This window comes from Urocitellus parryii, chromosome 7 (genome assembly GCF_045843805.1).
Source record: "Urocitellus parryii isolate mUroPar1 chromosome 7, mUroPar1.hap1, whole genome shotgun sequence".
Lineage (NCBI taxonomy): Eukaryota > Metazoa > Chordata > Mammalia > Rodentia > Sciuridae > Urocitellus > Urocitellus parryii.
In genome coordinates, this window is record NC_135537.1 from 87980756 (window position 1) to 88007832 (window position 27077).

Genomic DNA, 27077 nt, shown 5'->3' on the forward strand with positions numbered 1-27077 from the left:
TAAGCTCTAAGGAACTCAGTTTTGATAAGGAAAATTGAGAATGTGGGAGGCATTATTCTCCACATAAAAATTTTTAACTGAGAGAAAGAAAATCCTAAGATCATACATTAAAAAAAGAGAGAGAAAATAAAATAAAAATCCCCAAAGCAATTTCCTTTTCCAATTAAGTTTAGATTATTTGCTAATGGAACTATTCCTTTTTCAGTCAAGAAGCAAATATGATTGTTTCTTTAAAATGCTGTCTTTCTTAAAACACTCTTGCTTACCATAAAGAATAATGCCATTATAATGTATACATTTATGAATTTTTATTGACTTCCTAACATACATTATTGCTTGCTCTAGTAACCAGGGATTTGTAATATCTCAGTATAAAAAATGAAGAAAACAAAACAAAGCAAGAAATTATATATATATATATATATATATATATATATATAGAGAGAGAGAGAGAGAGAGAGAGAGAAGAGAGAGAGAGATAGGTGTGAAATTTGGATAACAAAAGATTTTTTAAATAAAATTTTATACATATTTATGCATTTAGAGGAAAATATTATCCATATTTTGTGCATTCATAATGGTAAACATATGGGAAATCTTAGCAGAGAAAATAAAACTAGAAAATGGACCAAAGGAATATCTAGAACAATATTTGAGGGTTTAAATATCAATAGTAACATCGAATAATATAAAATATAATATAAAAGGAAGGATCAAGAAAATTGAAGATAAGTAAACAATACAGCTAAATGAAAGAGCCCAAGATAAGAAGAAAAAGGAAAACAAAATGAAAAGAACTTCAATGGCCAGTGGAACAATATAAAATATTTTTTCAGAATTCCAGAAAGAAGGGATAAACCATAAGAGAAAAACATATTTTAAGAGATATTATCCTCTTTTGTTTCTGGTCTAAATTTGGTGAGCAACATAACCTGTAATATAGGAAGTTTCAAAAATGCCAGGCTTAGCAAACTACACCTAGGGCTGCGGAGGATATAGATCAGTTGGTAGAATTCTAGGCACATAATTTTACAATGAAGAATCCATTAAACTTTTCTGTGGGGGAATCATTTTCTTATACATTAAATTGCCTAATTATCTGATCCTTTGGAAAACTGATTCTGAGCTTGATTCCCAAAAGCTTAACCAAAATGTTTCTAACTTTAAAATAAAGTACTTTCAGATTGCTTCATAAAGAACCAGATTCAAATTACTATTTTTTAGACCAATAATGAGACTGCCTTCTCAGGAGGTAATTGACTCATCAAGACAAATTGTTATTACATTGTATTGGTATTTGCTTGCTGTGTTCCCACCCCAATCCCACAGGTAAGTAGAAAACAAACAAACAAACAAACAAACACTTTGCACAGAGGCTACCAGAATGTGCTCTTGCTTTCCTTACAAATGGAGTGCCATCAAACAATCCTGGGACTCCAAAGTATGACTTTGTATACCAATAGGGAATATATAGACTTCCTAAAGAATAGTTCAGAAGCTACTTTCATTTTGCTTTCTACTTAATATGCAGTCCATAATAACAAGTATTTTCTGATTTTCTGTTTTGTTCTAAGGCATAGGAGAGATGGAACCTGTCCTGACCAGGTGCCCAGAGCATAACATCACAATAATGGGTAGGGATGGCTGTTGGCAGACAGGGATAAGAAGCGAACAATTATGAACAGATGTGAGTTGGTAATGAAATATTTTAGAATATTCTCAGCTTTGAATTTTGGCCATTTGAATAAAATGCCCTTATAATAGGAGAAAGAAAAAGTGGAAATTTTCTATTTAAAATATGAACAGATGCTACAAATCCTCTGGATCTGTAGTTGCTTTCTTTATGACTCTGACTCTTATCTATATGTCCTTCTCTGTGAGTTATGAACTTTTTAGAGATAAAAGTTACAGGATAAGAGATGAAAATTACACAATGAACCTGCACATTTTTATTTATTCCACAAACAGTTTGTATGCACACTGATTTGAGAGTGAAGTTAGATTATTCTTCACTTTTTTTAGATAAAATAGAAATAATTTACTCATAAGATTCATATTTACAAATTACTATCCTAAAAATTATATTTCCGTTAAGCTTTAATTAGAGCAAAATATAATCACTTAATTAAAAGTAGTTACTTAAACTAAAAATGAGAGATAAATTACTTTTGAAGGCAATAAAAAGTATTGTCAGGTTTCTTGTTGTGTTTCTGGATGTTCAGTATCAGGCTCATTTGAAGGTGGAATCAACCCTGAAGGAACTCACTTCTACTTTCAGAATGCAAGAGTGGGAGGCAGGGGAAGAAATCCAGCTCTTGTGGGGAGATAATGAGGAAAACACTGTGGTCCCATTGGGAATGGAGGAGGTGGTGAACCTGCTGGAAGATATTCCCAAGATGCTCCATACATGTTTCCTGGAGGAGGTGGAGGAAAAAATGGTCCTCTTCTCATGAACTGACCTCCTTGGATCCACTGGAAACAATGGACCTCTGATTGGAGGAAAAGGTGAGAAAGCAAAGCCAGAGCCAGTTGTTTCATTCTCAGCAGGGAGAGATGAATCAGGCACATTGGAATCACCAAGATCGACTTTGGTATCATTTTTAAGAGATTCAGTATCTGAAGACATAGACCCATCCATTTTATCCAAAAGCAGCATAGTTTTTGGAAATTTTGAATTCTGCTGGTCCAGATAGTTTACCATAATTAGAATAACATCCATCTTGCCTTTGTAGAGGAAGCTGTGGATCAGAATATGGTTGGCCTGGTGGAGGGATTATTATTCTATGGGTCTGTTGACATGGAGATGCCAGGGGCCCAGTGTCAGAAGGTGCTCTCTGAGGATCAGTTAACCTATCACAGTTTTATTCTCTTCTTTTATTCTTCACTTTATTTGAGTCTTTTGATCTAACTTTGATGACTAACCTTGAAGTAAAATCAAAGAATTTTCTTTAAAAAATTAGAAAGCAAATATATGTCACATTAATTTTTAAAATGTTAAAGTGTATCTATTTCGCAATAAACTGTTTCCACCAAACAGAAAAGAAAATCTCTAGCAGAGCATGGTGGTGCACGACTATGATCCCAGCAACTCACTCCTGAGGCAGGAGGATCACAAGTTCAATGACAGCCTTAGCAACCTTGAGCAAGTTGCCTACAGCTCTGTGAGACCCTGTCTCTAAATAAAGTTCAAAATAGGGCTATGGATGTGGTTAAGTGGTCAAGTGCCCCGGAGTTCAATTCCTGGTACAAAAAAAGATGCACAAGAAAAGAAAATCTCTGAACAATCAGTCCCTATATTTTTCATAATAGAGTGGACCAATGTGAAGAATTTACTTAACTAAAAAATGTTCTAGCTGGGCGCCATGGCACATGCCTGTAATCCCAGTGGCTCCAGAGGCTGTGGCTAGAGGACCATGAGTTCAAAGCCAAACTCAGCAACTTAGCATAACCCTAAGCAAATTAGAAAGACTTGTCTCAAAATAAAGTGTAAAAAAGGGCTGGGGATGTGGTTTAGTGGTTAAGTGCTCCTGGGTTCAATCCCTGGTACCAAAACAAACAAACAAAAAATCATAATTGTTAGATGGGTTGTAAAGGAGGGATAAAAGAGATAAAGATGGAAATGGAGATAGAAGGGGAGAAGGAATGAAGAACATCATGAGCACAGGAAAAAAATTTGGGTCTTTTAGAAAAAAAAATTTTATAAAGTTACAGATAAAAATGATTTTTATTGCAATTGGATAATGGTGTTAGGCGTGTTTTAAGGGTCTATTTTATCAAGGACATTGTTTATGCCAGGTTTTGTGCTATGTACTGAAAATACAGAGCAAAGTGAGGTTCCACTGAAACATATACCCACATACTCATGTATATATATAAAAAATAAAATATGAATAAAGTAAATAATATATAAATGAAATACTACTAAAATATAATCATAGAGAAAAACAACAACCAAAATAAATAGAAACAAACCCTTGGGCTATAAACATGATTAAGTTTGTGCCTGGGAGAATCAAGGGAGCCATCACAGAAGTGACAGGTTAGCCATTTGGAAGGATAAAGAAAGGTTTTTTTTGTAAAAGTGAGTGGGGAAAGGCATCTGAGAGTGAATACTAATATAAAAGAGGACAAAAGCAGATTTGCATGTTTAAAGAGTTATTATAACTTCTTGTAGTGGAAATGGCTAAAGGGGGTCATCTTTCCATTTGGAGACTAGAAGCAGCAGAGTGCAGGAATCCAGAGGGAAGGTAGCCATCAAGGTGAGGGAGATGGAAGAAACTAAAATGATTTCCATGTGTCTAGCTGAGTGAAAGTTAGTGTCACCAACACAGAAAAGAAATACAGTAAAATTAATCTTTATTTTCTTGCTAAGAGAAATAATTTCACATTAAGGTAGTTTTAAGGTGTTTTGGGACATATCCTGTAAATTATAAGTCATATGGATAAGTCTGAGTTGGAGTGGGATGATTAAAGAAGACAGGAAAATTAGTTTTGCAAATTAAAACTGCTTGGAGAGCTTTAAGTTAAGAATGAAAGGGTACTAGTGGGATCTGGAGAAATGGCACATTATTCATATGGCAAATAATTATCTCTCATTGGTTGTCATAAGAATAACTTGAGGAATGTCAATGCAGAAAATTGATTTACAAAAAAATTGTTTTGTTTGTAAGTGTCTGTAAACATCTCAACTTCAAAATTTAAAAAAAAAAACAAAACATGAACATGATTTAGGTATGAGATTAAGTACATGGCCATGAACTTCAAAGATTTCAGAAAGGAGTGGGTTAGGTGTATGTTTAAAACATAAAGAATGAGACATGAAAATGTGGCAAGAGTGTGAAGCCTGAGAACTTCTGGATGGACTTGGCATGAATGGAGAAGGGCCTGGTGTGACTAGAAGTACTGGAGCTTGTGATCAAACAGCTTTTCTTGACATTGGTAGGTTCTCAGAGAAAATTTTTACTGTAGTGGAGGACAATGGAGATCATAGAAGCATTCATAGCAGGTGGTTTACTAGGCAGGAGGCAGAACACTGAAAGTGGTGAAGCCTGACAAATTGGCTGAGTCAGATAATAATCAAGAGCTTTGCCTTTTGCCTTTCTCATTAAATAGTTTGAATTTTCCTCAGCAGTCTGTATGGAATTATGGCAAGTATAACCAAGGGGTCACATGATTATTTTTATTGTTATTAATTTTTTTTTTTTTGCATGAGAGTCATTGCCCTATGGCAGTCTGGATACTGTATTGGAAAGTATTATTCCCTAAAGATAGGGAAACACACACACACACATGAAATATTTCACACATATGTAATAGGGGAAATAAACAGGATCCTTTGCTTCTGACCATTTATTTTTGGCATTCATTTTTGTACCCCCCAAATTAGCTTTGAATTCTATGGTTACATATTCTGAGCTGTTAACTCAAGTATTTTCCTTCCACTGTCTTTTACTGTTTTCTTTTCTTTGGTGGTGGTGGAGTGGGTATCGGGGATTGAACTCAGGCCAGGGAATGATCTCAGGGGCACTTGACCACTGACCCACATCCCCAGCCCTATTTTGTATTTTATTTAGAGACAGGGTGTCACTGAGTTGCTTAGTGCCTTGCTTTTGTTGTGGCTGGCTTTGAACTCTGAATCCTCCTGCCTCAAGCTCCCAAGCTGCTGGTATTACAGGCATCCACTAGAGTGCTGGGCTCTTCTTCTGTTTTCTAGTGTGTTATGAAACCAGAAGCTAAAATAGTACCAACAGATTTACCTTCATTTAACTACTTGGTAGGGTGAGAGCATGATACCTACCATTTTGAATCTGACACTTGGGCACCATTCTTTATTGTGACTTTTCATCCTGTTTCAGCTATTCTTTTTAAGGTAATAAAGAGATTTTTTTCATTCAGCATTCATTAAATCATGTTGGCCATTTTACTCTAAGATGGATCCTGTGCTAGGCAAATTTTGTCAACTTCTGAACTCTGATTATTTGGAAGCTGGGAGGAAAGTGTTTATAATACCAGCAAACATATTTATTGGGAACCCTGGTAGGGTAAGAGGGAACACTGAAAAAAATACAGCATCAGTGTACTTTTTTTTTAATAGCTTTGTTTCCTGGAGGTGAAAGCAGGAGAAAGGGATGAAAACGCAGAATGCATAACTGTGTCATGCCACCTACTTGTTCATTTGTCTCTCAACAGATCAGGAGCTCCTGGAGTGTTAAACTTAGATTTTGCTGCTGGTTTTTTTTTTTTTTTTTTTTTTTTGGTACTAGGGATTGAACTCAGGAGCACTCAACCACTGAGCCACATCCCCATCCCTATTTTCTGTTTTATTTAGAGATAGGGTCTCACTGAGTTGATTAACACCTCACTGTTGCTGAGGCTGGCTTTGAACTCGCCCTCCTCTTGACTCAACCCTCTGGAGGCACCAGGATTACAGGGGAGTGCCACCTCTTGGGCTAGATTTGCTTCTTTCATACTCAGTGACTTAGCATGGCATTTTATACATGTTGGCATGCCTACTACCTGTCAAAATTATGAAACATGAATCTTTTCTGAAAGATTACTATTTCTCATTCATAGCTTATCCTTGCTAGACTTGTATCCAAAGCTATATTTTGTGGTTTAGCACTGTAATTTTTTAAAAGATGCATTTATTGAATGGTGCAATCCATTTTGGTTCCAGATGACTGACTGTATTAGCAAATTAATACTTTTCAAAGATGTATAAAACCATTTTTTAGGGGTCCATTATCCTACACACTATGTGAATTATCTCAGTCTATGTGGACCCTTACCCATTCTAACACAATTATCCTTCTACTACTTTGTAACAGCTTCATCTGTAATGCTTTCATTAATTAGCAAGATTTTAGAGAAGTCATCTAAACCTGGCCAGATAGCCAGGAAAATGCTTATGAAGCGAGAAACTAAGATTTTATTTTCACATTCAAAGTAAGAAAGTATGCAAAGATCTATGAAGTAAATCCTGGTGTCCTAGCTCCCTATATTTTGAAAGGCTATCCTTTTAGAGTTAATGGCTGCTGTATCTCTATATCCAGTTCTAGAAAGGAGATGGAGTTAGGAAATAAAAAACATTAAAGAAAACCTCTATTCGTTGGAACCATAATGAGAAATAATCAGTGACCTTAATGAAAACCTGTGAAAATTTAAAATAAAACCACGGCTTTTAAAGGGTTTTACTAAGTGTTTTATTTTTCCTCAAATGGGGTAACCCACAGATCCCAAAGGGAGGAAAACTCAAATGAAAGCCAACTAGGAGATTTTGGAGGGGTTGTGTTTCAATTTTGGGATTATCTGCTTGATAGAGCGAAATTAAAAATGAAGAAGAAAACAAAATGAAGGACAACTCCATCAACACTTAGTGTGCCCCCGATGTGATAATATTCTGTGACTCTGCTACTTAAATAAGACAAAGTTCCCATCCTTAAAACTTTCTCACTTTAGTGCAGAAATGGACAATTAATTGAGTAATTATATTACAAATGAGTGATAAAACAGAAATCTGTGACAATTTATAGAGAAAACAGAGGAATGAGCCATCAACACTGAAACTAAATCAAACAAGTAGAGGAAAGGGGAATCACTGAACATAATTTCCCTGCATACATCTGCTAGGTTCTTTTATATAATATTTAATATTAACTAGATAAGACAAAACAATAGCTGAAAAAGAAATATCTGTTTTATTTAAATTTCAAAATTAAAAATTTTGAAATTTAAATAAAAAAACTTTTCTACACAATCTTCATATCCTTAACGACATTATTTTGCTGTCAATAATTCAATATTTCCTTAGTAAGGTAGCATCTTTTTAGTATAATAAAAATGACATGTACCTTTTTTTTCTCAGTACTGGGGTTTGAACCCAGAACCTTATACATGCTAAGCAAGCACTGTACCACTGAGCCACATCCCCAACTCCATGTTTTTATTTTTCTGAAGCTTTTTTCTTTTTACAAATGAGCCGAACCGAGTTTTTGTAAACTTTGCAAAATGGCATTTGTTGGCAATATTTTTTTCTCTCTCTCTCTCAAAAACAGTGACTATTATATTGAAAGAACAGAATGAAATAAAGTGTAGTTGATCATTAAAACATGGACTTATTTAAAAATGACAATTTGGTTACTTTTTTTTTTTTTTTTACAAAAATCTAACTTTGGAAAGATACACTTGTGATTAGAAACTGTTCCCAAAGACAATATAGAAACTACTGATTTGGGATTCACTCTAGAAAGTATGACATGTTTGTAAAGTAACAACCTTGTGGTTCATGTTTTTTAATATTAGTTCCAAATGTGGAAATTTGTCTAGATTAGAATTTGGGGCAGCAGTATGCAGAGGGGCCAGTAGGCTGATTGACAGCTCTGACCTTGATTTCTATTCCCTTGACTTCAGGCAAGTGATCTTATCCTATGAGCTGTGGTTATCTTCTCTCTAACTTGAGGAAATGGGCCCAGGGATCCCTGAGATTCTTTCCTAGAAGAGGAAGATCTTAATATCTGAGAAAAGTTGGTATCAGGGAAAGAGCATTTGAAAGGAACTGATTTTAAAAGAGTTGCATAATTGCGTAGATAACAATGGAGAAAGGTTTGGCTAGAATTTTTCCAAAAAAATTTAACAACTAGTTTAAAAATTATATTTGCACTTTACTTATAAAATTTAGGTTGCTGTTCCACTATGTATGCATTCTTAGAATAAAGAGATAGGACATTATTAGACTAAAGAATGAGTTGTGTTGCCTTTTAGGGCATCATCACTGCAGGAGAATGTAAGGCCACAGCCTTCATCCCTCATGTAATTTTCAGTACTTTCATAGAAATAGTTGGTTTTGAATAATTATTGGAGGGCTTTGATCATTTTTCTAAGGTTCTCTCTGAATTCCTTGAAATTCACATATTCATCTAAAGCCCATCTAATCTTATCACTCCTATTTGTTATTTTGTTTCCAGGTGTTTTAACCTGATCCTCATTTCTCCATGACCAAGCAGGGACTTATCAGTTTTGTCAGTCCACTTCCTCTATGTCCACTTCCCAGTATCCTTTGTATTTGTTAAGATTTTCAATTTGCATTTTTTCCCCCATCTGTTCCCAGCAAATCTGACATACTTAGTAAAAGAAATGGGAGAGTAAGTCTGTGAGAATTTTCAAGTGGTTGTCATTTTGTACACCTGGTCTCTTCATTGGCAAGTATTTCTATGTGACACACATATATATGTGATTTATAAATGAAGAGTTGGATAGTGCATCCTGCTTCAACAGATTTCTCTGACCTGGTCCTTGTGTGCCTGTGACACTAGGAGTTACACGCTGGATTAGGAAGATTCCTATTAAAGCAGGGCATAGGTGCAGGGTGGCAGCAGCTTCCATCTACCCCACCAGCCCTTCTTCCTGAAGCCTGATTCCTTGGCCTCTCTTGCTGCCCTGTGGTCCGTTGCCATTGGAACAAAGGCATAAGATGAAAGAGGACCAAAGTGAGGGGAAGGAGAAGCAGAAGAAGACATGTTTATCAGTGGAAATAAATTCCATGCAAGTTATAAAATATGTCATATGTTTGCAATTAATGGAATCCATAGAGTTAGGTTGTTGTGGGCATAATTATTGCATAATTATTGGAGGGATAAAGAGAGAGATTCAGACTGAAATTGGGTAGTTACATTGAACTAATGTGTGAAGGAACAGATGAGTGTGCTCTCTCTGCCCACTCTTGGGGAGGAAGCTGACTCGATTCTGTCATACCCTTTGTTTGGGTGAAGAGTAGGACACCTGGCATTTTACAGTCACCACAACTCTCATATAAAAACATCTTTAATGCCTTCTTTCTTCTATGTCCACCCAGGGGAGCAGGTAGAAACAAGTATGGTGAGTTTTCCCTTCATTTCTTGTCCTTAAATTTTTGCATTTGAGTTTTCAGTTATCTTTTTCTCTGCCTTACATCTAACCCCTGTGGACTTTGTTCTTGCCTTGCCAATCTGTGTTGGCCTATTGCTTCTGACCTTCTGGGTTATCTCCAGCACTGTAGTCACGGTGTTTTCAGGGTCGAATTCAACTTCATTAACTTAATTCTCAGTCCATTTGAGGAAATAAATTAGTGTCCTCAAAGATAAAGCTGCTTTCCCAGTGGTTGGAGGCCAGGGTAAAGCCAAAATAAATCAGTGTCCTTATTCCACAATTATCTTCTCAACATGCCTTGCAGAGTAGGGCTTTTTCAATTCTGTTTCCAAGGTAAAGAAGAAAGGGGGGGGGGGCGGGGAAAGAGGGTTGAGGGAAGAGATGAGGAAAGGAGGAGGGGGGAACATTTAAAGGACAAAAGAGAAATACATTTTATTTTACAGAGTACATTTTATAAACCCAAATAATGATTACAGCAGAACAGGTCAATCTTTCACATCACAACACTGAGCGTTTTCTAACCTTGGGGAAGGGCAGAGATGGATTGTACAAAATTCATCATATCATTGCTTAAGCTATTATGTCATCTGGCAGCATAGATTCAGATTGACCCTTTTATTGTACCTTTAAGAAGAATGTTTGAAAATGGATTTAAAGGGATTGTTATGAGATTGAAAAAAAATTATAGCTATATAGCTACAAGAATTTTTTTAAAAATGAGATGTCAAATGTATCTAAAATGGACAACCATGTAACAAGTCTGAATAGCTTGAAAGAATTATAGCTTGTTCAAATTATACAGGAACAGGAAAGGTTGAAGTCAGCTAAATAAGAATCTTACTCAAGATGCTGTTATTAAACTTGCATTTTGCAAAAGCTGGCTGTTGATTATATTTTTATTTTCTCTGTAAAAATACTTCAAAGACATTTGTAATTTCATATCTATGAAAAAATGTTTTTAATTTGGGCATATCATTATATCAAATACTAATTATTTCTTTTTTTGTGTGAAGTATTAGCCTGGTGAACTTTAGTTATTAGGGAAGTATTGATAGGGATGACTGTCAGGTTAAAGTTTAGAATAGAGTTTGAATTTTGAGATTGGTTCTGTCACTTTATTTGTGTTATAATATGAAGTTTAATAGATTTTTAAGTGTTTTATTCTTAATCTATAAAATGTATTATAGTATAGTGCAGTTTAAATAATTTATTTATATTTTACCATGTTTAGCACAAAGTAGATGATTCATATATGGTAACTTACATCATAACTAGATCAGTAGATTTCATAAAGGCTCAAATTTTTCATAACATTTTATTGAAACACTTTCCATGAGAAATTCTAAAAATATAAGACTTCTTAAAATAGAAACTAATAATATTTTAATATAAAACCTGGTAAAATAATTCTCTCTATAAGGTCTATAATAGGAATAGGAAAAAAAATCTCTCTGTAAAGAGCCAGATAATATATTTTACACTTTGAGGGTTATCCAGTTTCTCTTGCAGTATACAACTCTGCCATTAGAGCATGAAATCAGTCATAGAAAATAGGTGAACAAAGGGCATGGCTGTATCCCAATTAAACTTTATTTAAAAGACATTGCGTCAGACTTGTAGACTTTCCTTTGTCAAGTCCTGTTGTAGATAGTCTGCTTTCTCTTCCATTCACCCATTTACCTTTTCAAATGAATAACTATGTGGTTTTTTGGTTCTTAGAGATAAGGTATAGTTTTCTATGCCAAGACATGTACTCTTCATAATTTGTCCTTAGAAAGAACAGAAAATTTGGAACTAATCCTGCCTCACTGAAGAGTTTTTCCTTCAGAAACAAAAATACTAAGAATGATAGAGAATAAGTGAGTATTTATAGAATTTGAGCATACTCATATGGGAGTTGGCTAAATAGTCTGTGTGAGGCTTTTACATCAGTGTTGGATTGAAGTCTGCCAATCATGAATTGAAGGAGGAAACAGGCAAGAAGGAGGAGAAGGCAAAGACAAACCAGAACACAAGAAAAGGTACTGGAAACCCACCTCTAGGTCTCTCCACCTTTAATGAAGCAGGGGACTTCCAAAATCCAGCCCCTGCCCTATGCCTGGGTCACATAATACAGATATCTGGCAGGTGCTAGAGAGGCTTCAGGCCTGGGACAGGCAAGCTTCCTGTTCTCGCTAGCTGACCATGGCTTCCTCTTCATTTCCTCTGCAGAGCTCACTTGAAGCCATTCATAACCCTGAGCTCTGTAGGAGAAAAATTCAGGGGAAGTTTCCACACAGCTATATTGACAGAGTACCACAAATTCTGTAGCTGAATTACAGGATCATCTGCCAAGGAATTCAGAGACAATGTCAATCAGTGTCATTCAAATTTAATCATGCTACTTTATTCAGTTTCTGAAACAGCTGGAGGACAAATACTGCTGACTTCAGTATTTAAGGAACTCCAAAGAGCACCCACATTCCCTCCTCACTTACCCATCTGAATAATTGAAAGAACTTCAAGAAAAAAAAAGTGGTGATCATCAATGAGATTGCCCCACACCAGATTCCTCTCAGACTCTCTTGTCTGTCTTCCTCAGGCTGTCTCTTCTCATTGTTAATTCTCTCATGTTTCCTAATATCCTCAAAATGATTGTCTGGAAGCTTGTATTTCTTTATATTGAAGATAATTTCTGCCTTCAAAGTATGAGAACCTCACCAGAAAACAAAACATGTACATTACTTGAACACAGAGTCACTAGGTAGGGCCAGCAGATATAGTTCTGAAACTGAATCTAGATATGGAAACTTTTGGAAGGATCTTCATAGTTTGCCTTAGTTTCCTTACACATTTCTTTTTTGCATTTATTGTCTACTTCTCGTCCCTAGGAAGCTTTCCAGCAAACACATGCTTCCTAATCATGTCTTCATGAGTCTAAATACACTCAAGCATGGGAACAATAATAGGAGTATCATGCACCAGCTAGATGAAGCCACACAATGATTATTGGTATTCAGCAACATAGTCTTTATTGCTCTCCTGTGGTTAGAAGAGCAATTCTCATGCTAATAAAATAATGCAAACCAAACTTATTGTGAACATTTATGTTGCATCCAACACCAGCTGAAGTTCTCTCCCCTAACTTCTACACAGCATGAAATAAAACATGGCAGATTTCCAAACTAACACATTATTTCCAAAATTTCCCCTGCTAGGTATAAACCCCATGAAATAAGCAATTAGCCTCTTGCTACACAAAGGTTGTTCCTGAACCATCAGTGTAGGCATCATCTGGGATCTGGCAAGCAAAGTAGATGTCAGTCCCAACCCCAGAGCCGTGAATCAAAGTCTACATTTTAGTAAAATCTCTTTGTCATATGTGGACACATTAAGGTTTGAGAAGTACCAACTTAACTCTTAGAATCTCACTAAATTGTAAATAGTCATATAATACATCCACAAATGGTAAAAAGTATTGAATGAGATATTCCATGCCAAGAATCTGGCACAGAAGCCTGGGGTAAAAGGACTTCCCTCTACTAAAAAGAATGCAAGGCACACTTTTGTGACTGTCTGGTTGCTCATGAAGGCTGATGAAAGAAGCTGTAACTGTTCACAGGCACTAACCTACAGAAAAGGGCTTGTCTACTCCTGGGAGTGCAGCATTGAGAACATATATCAGTCAACTTCGACCATCTCATGAAAGGTGTGCCAGCATGTCTCCAGTCCTATGTGTGGAGGGAATCCCTGAGCTGTTGACTAGACCAGGTTACTTAGTCCAAAGCCAGACTATCTTGTTGGAATATCTCCTGCAAGTATAATGAGACTAAAAAAATTCCTGCTTCATTTGTGCATTAATTCCCAGAAAGAAATTACTCTCGGGACCATTGTAATCAAGCAAGATTCTGTTTTAGTCTTCTTGCCCTGAAGATGAAGACAGCTGTAAAGTACAGCTTTGTAATTGTACAGTTCTTCTTACAAATGCAGCGTACATACACTGCTCCCATGAGTTTAGCCTGTGTCTTCCTAGTTGATTTAGTTAAAGCAATGTAGATGGAAAGGATGGGGTGCCCAGAAGCTTTCAGTCCCATCATCTAAAAATAAGTATTGAGTACCCAAGGTGTGTAACCCCCTTCATGAGTTGTTCTTAAACCTGATGTTTTTATCATGTTGTTGGTGGGTGAGCTTAGTGTGTATCTATATATATATGTATAGAAAAGAGATAAAGAAAAAAGCTTTCTATGTGCAGGTTTACATATCATGTTGATAAATAAATAGCATTTACATAGCACTAGGAAGAAGAATATAGAAATTGCTAACTAGCCTTTTTAATGCCAAGGATACTAGGTGTTCACTTAAATTGCTCACATAGATTTCAGTATATAAATACATTGACTAGGTCCCTATCTGCTATAAAAGAAAATGTGTGGACTTTTGAATACTGACAATAATGATAGATGTAAAATCATATATATATATATATATATATATATATATATATATATATATATATTACTTCAAACAGATTGTTAATGCTTTTCAATATAACTCATCTTCCCAAATGAGATCATTTGTCAGTCTCATGTTTGCTATTTGAAAATATCATTATAAGTATATGCTAGCTATGCATATTACACAACTCATGTGACATTTCACCCCATAAACACATAAAGATGACTGGATTTTTTGGAGTTGTTTCTAGAGGCAAAAAAGCATAGATCTTTTAAAATAATTTGTAATATAGTTACCAGAAATAAATATGCAATACCAACATGGATGATCCAGAAAAAATTTCCATTTCATTAATCTACATTTTGATCACTTCATCTAGTACTGTTCTTCTTATCAATTCAGAGAAATATTTGTACTGCTGAAAGCTACACTTAGTACACTTAGGTGTACTCTTAAAAGTATTTTACTCCTATTTGCCCAGAATTGATCACCGCACTTTAGTGTACCATAAACAATATGCTGGGTTTTATGCCTGCAGCCTGTTTTCTAACAGTGCTAAGCTTAGCAGAATTGCACTGTGATGATCATTGCTTTTGAATCTAACAGATTTTATGTTTTCAAACTACATGGATAATGATAACACATGGCCAATTTTCCATTTAGGGCTGGAATTTTTCTGTCTCCTGGGGCAACCCCAGATAATTCTGGGCTCTCTTTTATACTCAGCCTTTTAAGGACTTGATTACAGTTTGGGCTCCCCCAAGTCTTTTTTCCTTCTGCTAAACACTTTGATTTTCAACAACTGCTCCCAAGCCTCTCTCTATGATCTACTCCAGTTAAAAGTCTCTAGTTAAACACATGGGTTCAATCCCTAGCACTGAAAAAAAAGAGTGTTGGTTTCAGTTGTTTCTCTCCTGTATATCCATAGTCTTAGCTGTACAGTTTTTCAGTTCCTCCTACAAATGCAGGGTATATTTCTCACATGAATTTAGGCTGTTACTTACCATTTGATTTAGTTAATGAGATGGAAAGGATGGGATGCTGCCTTTTAGACTAGGACATCAGAAGCTACCATGTTTCCACTCCCCTCTTATATTTTTGATATGTTCATAAGCAAAATGCACACTGGCTGGTCCAAGGAGAAATTAGAGATACATGGAGGCCACCCAGATCCAGTCCACAGCCCAGAGCCAGATTTCCACCTTGACTTGGATCAGTAGAGGTTCCCAAATGACTTGCAGACACATGAGAGAGAAATGTTTATTGTCATATGCAAATGAGATTTTGTAGTTGTTTGACAGCACAAATGGACTGATACAGGTCTGTTCTAGTTAAAGTGATATCCAGGACAAAATGTGAAGGATAGGTGCCTTTCATTGGGACACTTAGGATTAAGTGTTGTACAATTGCATAATCCAATTTGTAAAATGTCCCAGGTTATGCTTCCACATAGACTACAATGATGTTAATACAATGAACTTACCTCCTATGTTGCTTATTATTACATTAGTACTGCAATTGTGTGGGTGTGTATGTTTTTGTTTGTTGTTTATTTGTTTGTTTGTTTTTGCAGTGCACAGAATTGAACCCAGAGCCTTGCACATGGCAAGTGCTTTACCACTGAGCCACACCCCCCAACCATGCATTTGACTGTTTCTTTGTTCAAATTAGAAACATTATTGGTTCATATAGAATCACTATGACAGATGACCTCATCATTTGCTCATTTGTTTAATATTTTTAAATATGATCTAAATATGTAGGGTTTTTTTTGTTGATCCTCATTAAATTTCAGTTTGATGATTTGGCTATTTGAATTTTGAACTAAACAATGCAAAATTCATCTCATAGAATCATCCTATATAATGTTCCTTAAAAAAATCTTTGGTCAGATAAATTTCCTAAAATATTTATACTGTATTATTATCTTGCATATTTTGATAAACATCAGATACTCAAAAGTTCTGATAGGTTCTTCAGACTAAAAAATAAAAATAAATAAAAAAGATAAAAAATAAATCAAATTAAGCTTTACTCACCTAATATTTCTCAGATTCATCTTTCAGATAATACTAATAGTATTCAATAAAGTAATGTTCTGCCTAATGTAGATTATGAATTGTCAACCTAAATCTATCAAATTTTTTAAAATTTTGATTCAACTTTCCAATAATATTACCTGTTAGTTCCACATTTGAATAAATATTTAAGAAGATGTATGTCTTCACCCAAGATACTGAGAAAAATAGTAAAAAGGTAGTGTTATGATAAACAACTGAAAATCTTTAGCTGTTATCTGCCCCTGATTATGTGATATTTTCTAATTATTGTTTTTTAATCAGAAATTCAGCAAGTATTCACCTACTTGATATATCATCCATCCTACACTATTTCTTTTAGCTTACAAAATTAACATAACCTTGTTCAGTATCTTAAAATCAGAATATTTCCCTATTTAAAAAGGGAGCATACCAAAGGTAATTTCGGTTTTATTTTTAGTTTTAAAATTTTTGGATTGTAGAGTAAATGATACTTCTTATAGATTGTTATAATTTAGAACTTCATTTTCTCCCCAAAGTCCATGTATTCAAGACTTGCCCCCCACTACCCCACCAATGGGGATACTGGCAGGTGGTGGAACTTTTAGGAGGTGGGGCCTGATGGAAGGAAGTCAGGTCTTTGCCCCCGCCCTCCTTGTTTTTCCTGGCTGTCATGGGATAAGCAGCTTTGGTTTACAACACAGTTCCCTCCATGATTTTCTGTTTTGCCACCATCCACAAAGCAATAAAGCCAGCTGACCATAAACTAAAACCTCTGAAACTCTGAGCCAAAATAGACCTTTCCTCCTTCAAAGTGGATTTATCTCAGATATTTCTCACAGAAATGGAAATCTAACACAGAGATGATTTAGAATTAGTTAGGTAATATACTACCCACAGAGGAAATAAGACTCACAGAACACTAGTTACTGGTTTTGCCTTACATATAATAATAACTTAGTGTGTGCATTTATCTTCCATTTCATATAAATTCAAAACACATGCACAAGAGGCTACCATTCTACCTGCTGGAAGGTCTTATTTGAAGATTTGTGTGTGTGTGTGTGTGTGTGTGTGTGTGTGTGTGTGTTTCTTCCCTCCCTCCCTTCTTTTCTTCCTTCCTTTCTTCCTCTCTTTTGTAGTGCTGATGATCATACCCATAGTTTCATGCATGCTAAGCAAGCATTTAACCAAAGAGCTATGCCCCCAGCTCCATATTCTACAGTTTTACTTGTAAAAAATCTAACAGGAGTAGTAATTTCTTTAGAGTAGTAAAATAGTCCAAATTAGTTCACACTAGAAGATTTTTCTGTGACTGCTAGGGATTCCTCAATGAAATATTTAAAAAGAAGAAGAAACATAGAGTGCAAGTAAATTTCTTACTTTCGTATATATAGAAATTCAAATCAATATTAACTTCAACTGGAAACTATTTTAAGTGAAATAATAAATGCATGTAAAATCTAAACTCAAAATGACATTTCTATATTAATTATCCTGTGTCTGAAAAGAAAGAAATACAAACTATTAAAAGTTGAAAACATCATTAGGAGATAGGCACAAGAGTGTTATAAGTTTATAATTTTTTACTTATAAATGTGTCTTGCATTTAGACAGCTAGTATGCACTCATATTCTTGGCAAAATACATTTAAATGCCAATAAAATGGTTATATAACTAAATCAGTGTAAAATAAATATCTAAAACTAAAAGTAATTTATAGCAGCTACTTTCTAATCACTCTTTTTGTCAGGTTGTTACTATTTAGTTTACATTGCTACTTTTGGCACTTTAAACAGAGTAGTTTTCTCATCTTTCATACTGTCACCTCCCAAAGTACTTGTGCTCCATGCCTGGCCTACTCATGTTTTCAGTCCCATATGTGTTACAGACTGCTCTGTGGTATATGGGAAAAGAGTTTGAAATTGTCGTTAGAGATGGGTGTTAGTTTTTCATCTTACAAATGATTGAAGTAGGGGCTGGGGATGTGGCTCAAGCGGCAGCGTGCTCGCCTGGCATGCGTGCGGCCCGGGTTTGATCCTCAGCACTACATACAAACAAAGAGGTTGTGTCCGCTGAGAACTAAAAAATAAATATTAAAAAAATTCTCTCTCTCTCAAAAAAATGATTGAATTAGAAAACAAAAAGATATTTTGTCAGTATAGACAAATACATTCTTGATGCATAACAGTGATGACTCATTTCCAATCTTTCTAAAGGCTGAAATGTCCATCCCTTACTGGAGGCTCTGACCCAACCAGTGTTGAGGGTTTCTTTAAGGGACTCCTGGGTAAATTGAACAGAGGCAATGTGATGATTCTTCCTCATGCTGTGTGCTTTTAATGCATGCATTAAAGGGCTCTAGTTCTTTGTCTTGAGGAGCTTATTGTTTTGCTGGGTCATAGTCAAATTGTATCATTTGCTCCTAGTGAAAAGGTATGTTATTAATGTCCTTATACTTTGATTTTTCTAATTTGAACAACTCATATTATAAAACATGCTTGGCTCTTTGTATGGTGGACTAACATAATTCTAGTAGGGTTTTGCTTTCTTTTCCACTTAATAAATATAATTGTGTTATTTGTAAATAAAAAAATGATTATTATTCCCCATGTTTCTTAGCACCTGTGTAATAATCTTGCTTTTATTTCTCTTCCAATATAGAAATAAGTAATATACTGTTACTTATCACCAATTAAATGTCCTTTTAATACACATAATCTCATTCTCTTTTCTATCTGCTTTCCTAAAAATAATGATTATTAAAATAAGATTACAATTAAAAGGAAATATTTTAAAATAGGGGGAGGATAAAGAGGAGGAAAAAGAGAATTACTAGAGAACAAATTGACCAAATTTTATTGTTATATTGTGTGCATTTACAAATATGTGACAATGAAGTCTAGTAGGTCTAACTATAATGCACAAATACAGCATATTTTGAAAAATAAAAAAAAAAATAAATAATAACCTTTTCCTTAGCATTTAAGGCTTTATAAAATCTGTGAAAAATGATAAAGTTTAAGTAGTAAAATGCATCCATCTAACATTCAAGTGATTTCTTTTCTTCTAACTATGATACAAACTTAGGGATAGGAAGTTACTCAAACCAAGCATCTTTGGCTATTTAATGTCACATGTAATAGATAGAGTGTCCTTTAGCAGAAAGAGGCACCACTTTTTAGTTACTCTTTCTTAGCCATAATTCTTTCAGTATTGTTGCCTAATAAAATCATTAATAAGTCTATAATATTTGGAGGCTGCATTTAAATACTGTATTTTATGGAATAATATAATAATATCTAGAAGTATAATGTTTTTATTGTGTGCCTAAAAATTGGGCTAAATGCATTGTCCCTTTGACATTTGGTGCAGATAAAAACAATACAGTTGAAATTCATTCTTCAGGTTGAATTTTGACTCAGGCAAATATTTCCATGAAAATCTACTAGGTGATAAACATTTAAAGGTAAATTGTATATCAAATAGCTTTATGTTTTCACATTTCTAAATTGAAAATGCATCAAAGAGGAATACAACTGGGGATTTTTTTTGAACTTATTAATACAAAATAGTATATTAAAATAAACATGAATCTGTTAATTATTAGAACATTTGTCTTTTTAAAATGTAACTATACCATTAGTTATATGGAATATTTGTAAATATTTTAAAATAATTTATACACAAATTTAAATAAATTTTAATCTTTTAGTATTCAGAGTGTGCTGCTTGAAGCTTCACATTGGTAAATTTGGTGTGTTTATGGGAAATACAGAATCTCAAGTCCCACCTAAACTTTTAAAACCATAATTTTCTTTTTATAAAAACCTCAACAGATTTATGAATATGCAAATCTAAAAACCTATTTTAAAAATAAATTTAAGTGATTTAAATATATTTTTATTATGAAGAGGTATCGAAAAAATAGGTAACAAAGTATTAAAATTGTGTTTAAATAAATATATTACTTTAAACATTTTTAAATACTTTATTATCCACTCATACTTGGAAATAACAAAACAATTAAATTAGATACTAAAATATGATATTTTCAATTATTATATGTATTATTAAGAAAATTCAGACAAGTTTATGGATATGCCTTTGTGCTTAAAATCTGTTATGCCACTAGGGGGTGCTAGTGCTTTTGATTTGCAACTGTGAAAAACTAAATCTAGTTTTCAAAAGGAAAAGAATGAGTATGTGTACCATGCAAGTAAACCCCACAAAGGAAGAAAAAAATATGTATGCTATTAAAGTGGAAAGCTGGATTATAAATTAAATGTGATATACAATATTCTTTTATGTGAAAATTATCACTTAAAAACACTCTACTTTTTGCTTTCTACAAAGTTTAAAGAAAATGTTTAGCATATAAATATTGAAGAAAATATGCTGACATGTGAACAGTGGTTCTCTCAGGCTAGCATTGTAAGGTTTTTATCCTGTTCTGTACTCTTACATGTTTTTTTTCTATTTTATTTCCCACTATAGTCACAAGGGGGATTTCATTTATAACCAGTTTTTAAATTACTTTCAAAAGGGAGAAAAGAAGAAAAAAAATGAAAGAAGGAAGGGTCACACTCATTTTCCAAGACATGCTGGTGCTAAATTCAAATTTTATTTGAGACTTAATAAATTGTGAATATATTCAGGACACAAGAAACAAAGCATTTGAAGTTTTGTGAATAGGGTTAAGTAATATTTACAATGTCAAGATATACCTTAGACTTTCCAGTTTTTTTGTGGTGCCTAATGAGGCTACAAGTAAAGTAACATTGCAGATTTCCTACTTAAATGGGTGTATCATTGGACATAATTTCAGTAGGAAATTGGTGGTTGAGATTTACCCTAAACTACTATAAATGTATTAACTTTGTCAGTATGAATGATTCTTTTACATCAGGAGGGTACCATTAATATGATTTCCCTAATGCATGTAGAATGAACTTGGTATTCCATAAGGGTAGCAAGTTTCTTAAGAGACTTTGTTAATATGTTTGTGGGTTACTTAGGTCCAGGAGGAAAAACAAAACAGTTAAAGCAAAATATTTAGTGAAAGATATCTGTGGTTTATTATAGATAAAATATGATAAGTAAATACATACACACACACACACACACTCACATAAACTCCAATACTAACCTGCAGTTTGAAGAAGAATTTAAGTAGTTAACTGTTTTGCCTTGTTTTCCCAATCATTTTGCCACTAGTGTATCATAAAAACTCGAATGTCACTAATATGTTTGAATTTCAGATGGCTGCATTTCTAATCAAATTTCAATCAATTGCACTGGTAATTATGTGTGTAAAAAGTATGTAAAATATATATTATTTAAGAGTTACACATTTTAAAAATAGCATAATTCTCACCATATTATGTTTACTTTTCTATTTGTAGAATCTTCTAGTAGCAATCTTCAGTTATTTACAATGTAAAATAATGAAGGACAAAGCATATGCTTACCTTAAGAACACAGCACAATATTCCTACTGGTGGCACACACCTGTAATTCCAGCAGCTCCAGAGATTGAGGCAGGAGGAACATGAGTTTAAAGTCAGCCTCAGCAATTTAGAAAAGTCCTAAGCAACTTGGGAAGACCTTGTCTCAAAAACTAAAAAGGAATGTGGATTTTGTCCATATTTAGTGCCCCTGGGTTCAGTCTCCTGTACCAGAACAAACAAGCAAACAAACAAACAAAACAAAAAGCAAAATCATCATAGCACAAGTTTTCCAAAATTGCATAGAAAAATCTCTTTTCTTAGTGTACAAATGAGATTAAGGAGTGGCATGTATTAAAATAATGGCTGTTCTAGACTCAACCCCACTGAGTTCTTGTCCCTTAAGGTTCCAACACTTTGTTATTTATGGCTATGACCATGTACATTTATCTGTGCTTTCAGGCACAGAAATGTTTTTCCTTGGTTCATCTTCATATAAGTGAGAGAAACTGATATTCCTAAACAATGTTTATCAAACTCCATGGGAGAAAAAAATAAAAATAATCTGATGGAAGCAAAATTTTAAAATTGCTTGTCTGAAACATTTCCATACTTTAAATTGCTAATAGAAGCTGGGCACAGTGGTGCTCACCTGTAATCCCAGCAGTTTGGGAGAAACAGGAGAGTCACAAGTTCAAGGCCAGTATCCTCAGCAATTTAGTGAGGCTCCTTCTCAAAACAAACAAACAAATAAATAAAAACAGATAGGTATGTGGCTTAGTATTAAATTGCCCTTAGTTTGAATCCCGGTACCTCCCCCCACCAAAAAATAAATAAATAAAACCATACAAAAAACAACCTAACAGAAGCAATGAACAAATTCTATTTACACCTAACTTAATCTTCCTTATCATAATTTAAAGACACAATAATTCCAAAGGAACTACTACTTCTTTAAATTTATTCTTCTTGGCTTTGTTCCAGGTAATACCTCTCTTGGGGATCAGCTGAACTTTTGTAATAGGGACTAAAAAGCTGTTATGGCTTAAAAGCACTAATTTCACCAAAGCCTGCAGAAGTCCAGGGAGGTAACTAAAAGCAGAATAAAATCTCAGCATCTTTGCCTTGGTTTTGTATCTGTCTTCTTTCTGCCTCAAACTTTGGGTCAGATTCTGGCTCAGCTGTGTATGCAGACATGGTAAACATTTAAGGAGTGTCCATCTGACACTGGTAATCCTCCCCCTTAAAGGCTAAAGACATCAAGATAGGAGGAACTAAGATATTTTCAAGATTCTCGAAACAGTGTGCCTTTCAGGAAGACCATCCAATGGTGATTAGAATGCCCCCCATCCTCAGCAGGAGCAATTTTCTAATGATGGTAACTGAGGCTGCCTTCCAGAACCAGAAGCAATCATCTCAGAATGAGACCTGAGGTGCCACTTCTAGTGTTAATGGGTTCCCCGGGGCCAGTGGACCTTCCCTGAACTAGACCTGGCACAACTATCAACCAGACCACAGGTTGACTGAGACTGGTTCACTATGCAGATTTCTATTCCCTCCACTTTAGTTTCTTCCCTATTTAATCCTAAAACTCTGGTTAGTGTCCAGGAAGACAGGGCTGAGGACATTTACAGGCTTGCCTTCTCATTATAGCTATACTAAATAACGTTCTTTCCTGCTTTCCAACATCATTTTTCCCATTGATTTTTGGAGCAAGTGGCTACAGCTGGTCTATTTTGACTCCCCAGAGTCAGGCCCTCCTCTGGCCTAGGACTTTAGTAGCCCTTGGGCTGCTATCTTGGCCTTTTTTGCCTTCAAAATCTATTCTGATGATTTAACCTTTGTAAAGTTGCATAGTTAACTTTCTCCTCCTCCTCCTCCTCCTCCTCCTCCTCCTCGTCCTCCTCCTCCTCCTCCTCCTCCTCCTCCTCCTCCTCGTCCTCCTCCTCCTCCTTCTTCTCCCCCCTCTTCTTCTTCTTTATCTTCAACTTTTATATTTCAAGTGTGCTCTATAGATCAGCAGCAGCAGCTGCAGCTGGGAGCTTGTTGGAAATGCACACCTGCTTCCTATTACCATTTCCCATCTGAAGGCTACACCAGGCTGAGAGCTGCTTCCAGGCAGGGATGACTGAATATGTAAATTTTAGAATAAGGATGAAGAGTATAAGGCAGATGTGATCCTAGTTTTCTCTGTTGCAACCTAAGGTAAGTGAACATGGCATTTTTTTCTTCTTCTTCTTGATCCCAGACTTTGCCTGCATCAAATTCTCAACCCAGTATTTCAAGAATCCCCTAATATTGATTAGATTAAATCTGTTCATTATAGCTTATCTAAGTCATTGAATCACAGGCTGCCAATTTTGTTTGGTCTTAGAGAAATCAAAGACAGGTTATTTTATAAATAACAGCTTACAGGGTATTGAAATGTAAATTCATAGTAAGTTTGGGAACTAGAACAAATATATATAATGAGCCACAAGGGCTACATACAGATGAACAGAAGAGCTACATATAGATAGTAAGTGAAGGAGGATTACTCATTCCCAGAACTAGAAAGAAGATTTTGGACAAAATTCCTTCAGAAAAAAAAAAGATTTTATTTTTTCTTAAAGAATCAGAATGTCAGAGATTTCAGGGATGAAAGAAACTATTCAACTTCCACCTTTTAAAATTGTAAAAAGAAAAGAGAAAGAGAAGGAGGGAGAAGAGGGAGGGAGAAGGGGAGAGACCAAAGGTACTTATTTGTCTTGTTAATAGTTGGTAATTGATATTATATTACATTGATGTTAAATCATTAGACTTGAGAATTTTTTTTAAACTTAATTGAGAGTAATAAAAAAATGGCAAATTTTACAGTAAATGCTATCGATACAACTATAAACTCATATCAGGGTTTTAATCAGGTTGATTCATGTTCCAGGTGTGTTCTGCTTTTACAATTTGTGGTAAAGGACAGATGTCATGATAATATTAAGTGGTAGAGAATTCTAATTGTTTCTTTCTGTCTTCCAGTGCAATCAGCACCTAATATCAATACATTATAATAAGATAGACTTAATTACTTCTGAGAAGATGATAAATTGAATAATATGTATCATACTTATTAATTATAAAACTTAATTTTCTCCAGAAAAGAGATAACTTTTCTTGCAAATAAATGAAGAGATTGATTTTTCTGACGATGGAGTTGACTATTCCCTAGGCTTTTCAAAGAAAAAAGTTTTTCCTACTTCAAACACCTAATGTCTAGGGGCTGGGTTTTTGTCTCAGTGGTAGAGTGCTTGGCTAGCTCATCTGAGGCACTGGGTTTGATTCTCAGCACCACATTAAATAAATAAATAAATAAATAAATAAATAAATAAATAAATAAATAAAATAAAGATATTTAAAAAATAAATACCCAGTGTCTAGAACAGGTTTGGAACCTATTGTGGCAAGTATATTACTTAAAGTTAAGTTCCAAAAAACCCCTAGCTATTTCAAGTGCAAAGTGATTTAATACAGGAAAGTAAGTGTAAAGGGGAGAAAAAGATTTTCCTAACCCCTCTTAGAGACTCTTGCTGGGTTTGAAAGGAAAGCTGACAAAGACAGATGAACGTGAAAAAAGCAAACTAATTTAAGTTCTATGTGACATAAGGAATTTCATAAAGAAATGAAAAAACCTAAAGAAAATAATAAACCTATATAATTCCTATACAAGTTTTGAGGAAGTATATAATGTGGAGAAGTATTACTCTGTTAAAAAGTATGGGGGGAAAAGGAAAGAGTAAAACTGAGGGGGACTTATCAAGGTGTGTTTGTTCAGATTCATCTCTGTGACCCTGTGTCTTCAGAAATAATGGTACTCCTTTCCTGAGTGGGGGGAGTACCTCTCGAAACAGTATCTGATGACCTGCTTTACAGCAAAGTCAGAAAATATTTCCTAGGTGTTCTGGTCAGCAACAGGGGAAAAAAAAGTGAGAGGAAAGTGAGAGTGTCCTTCCTGCTTCTGCTGTTTCCTGAAATGCCAAGGTGCTGCATTTTGAGACAGGATGGCCTAACTCCATCAGATACTAACAAAGAACTGGAAAAGATGAGGGGGAAGTCAAGATTTCGAATTTTCATGTTTTCATTTACATTGGTATAATGCAGAGTTCCGGAAGGTACTACTGACCCTTCAGAGATCAGGAAGCTTCACGAAACACTGCTACTCAGCAGAATGGTCCAGCAGACCCAAAGCTGGTGGCTGGCAGTGAGGTGTGTCAGTGGAGGCCACATAGTGAAACTTCACATTTCTTAAGCCTATTTTCATTGCTAGAGGCCAAATGGCCTTTACCAGTTTTATACCTTCCAAATTTCTTGCCAGTTCAGCTCATTGGCAGAAATAAATTCCATACAGAATCTCAGCTGCTATGATAATAGTTTGAACAACAATGATCTGTGTTCACAAATCAATAAAGTATTTTCCTGTCTTCCAATTCTTAAAAGCACAAGAAAAGATAAGAGTGACTACCAAGCAGAGTAGAGAAGAAAAATACCATTTTTTTCTCTACCCTTGTAATTTCTCTTGGGGCTTCCATTAGAGTATAAAATGGGACCCCCCTCACACACAGAGAACCTTATTAACATGCATTATATATATATATATATATATATATATATATATATATATATATATATATATATATATCACCCAGGGAAATGGGTATATCTCAAAGAAGTGGCTTAGAAACCTGCCTTAAGTAGCACCTTCTGTTACATCATGATACCAAACTATGAAGAGGCAAGTTATGGGGAGATGATCAGGAAAAGCAGAATAAACAAGAGTAAGTAATGTTTGTTATTCAGGTTCAAATTAGTGCTTTCTCCTTCAATGTCCCTAGTAATTTAGTCAGCATTCTCTTCCTGATACAGAGGAAGAGGAACACACACAAGTGGAAATTTCCTCTATAGATGTAAATTTCCCTTAAAAAAGGTAACTTATGCTGTTTTCAGAGCTTTTCTGTGTGTGTCTGCTATTTCTCAAAATAATCAGCTCCAAGTCATTCCTATGCCAAAGAGCCATATTGAAGGTAGGATATTTTGGTCTCCTACTGTCCTATATTGGAGTAGCATAATTATCTTCTATAGCAGAAATAGGCAATAATCACAATGTAAGGGGAAAAATCAAGGATTTGCAGGAAGACAAATGGTACATAAAGTTGTCCCTCAGTATCCACAGGGGATTGGTTCTAGAGACCCAGGGATATCAAAATTCACAAAGGCTGGAGTCCCT

General features: G+C 34.9%; 2 pseudogenes; both read left to right on the forward strand.

The window, feature by feature from the left end:
- LOC144256020 (ruvB-like 1) overlaps positions 1 to 27077 on the forward strand; it is a 211303-nt pseudogene that overhangs the window by 137475 nt on the left and 46751 nt on the right.
- The window catches only part of LOC144255796 (transcriptional repressor protein YY1 pseudogene), a 115221-nt pseudogene that overhangs the window by 54953 nt on the left and 33191 nt on the right, over positions 1 to 27077 (forward strand).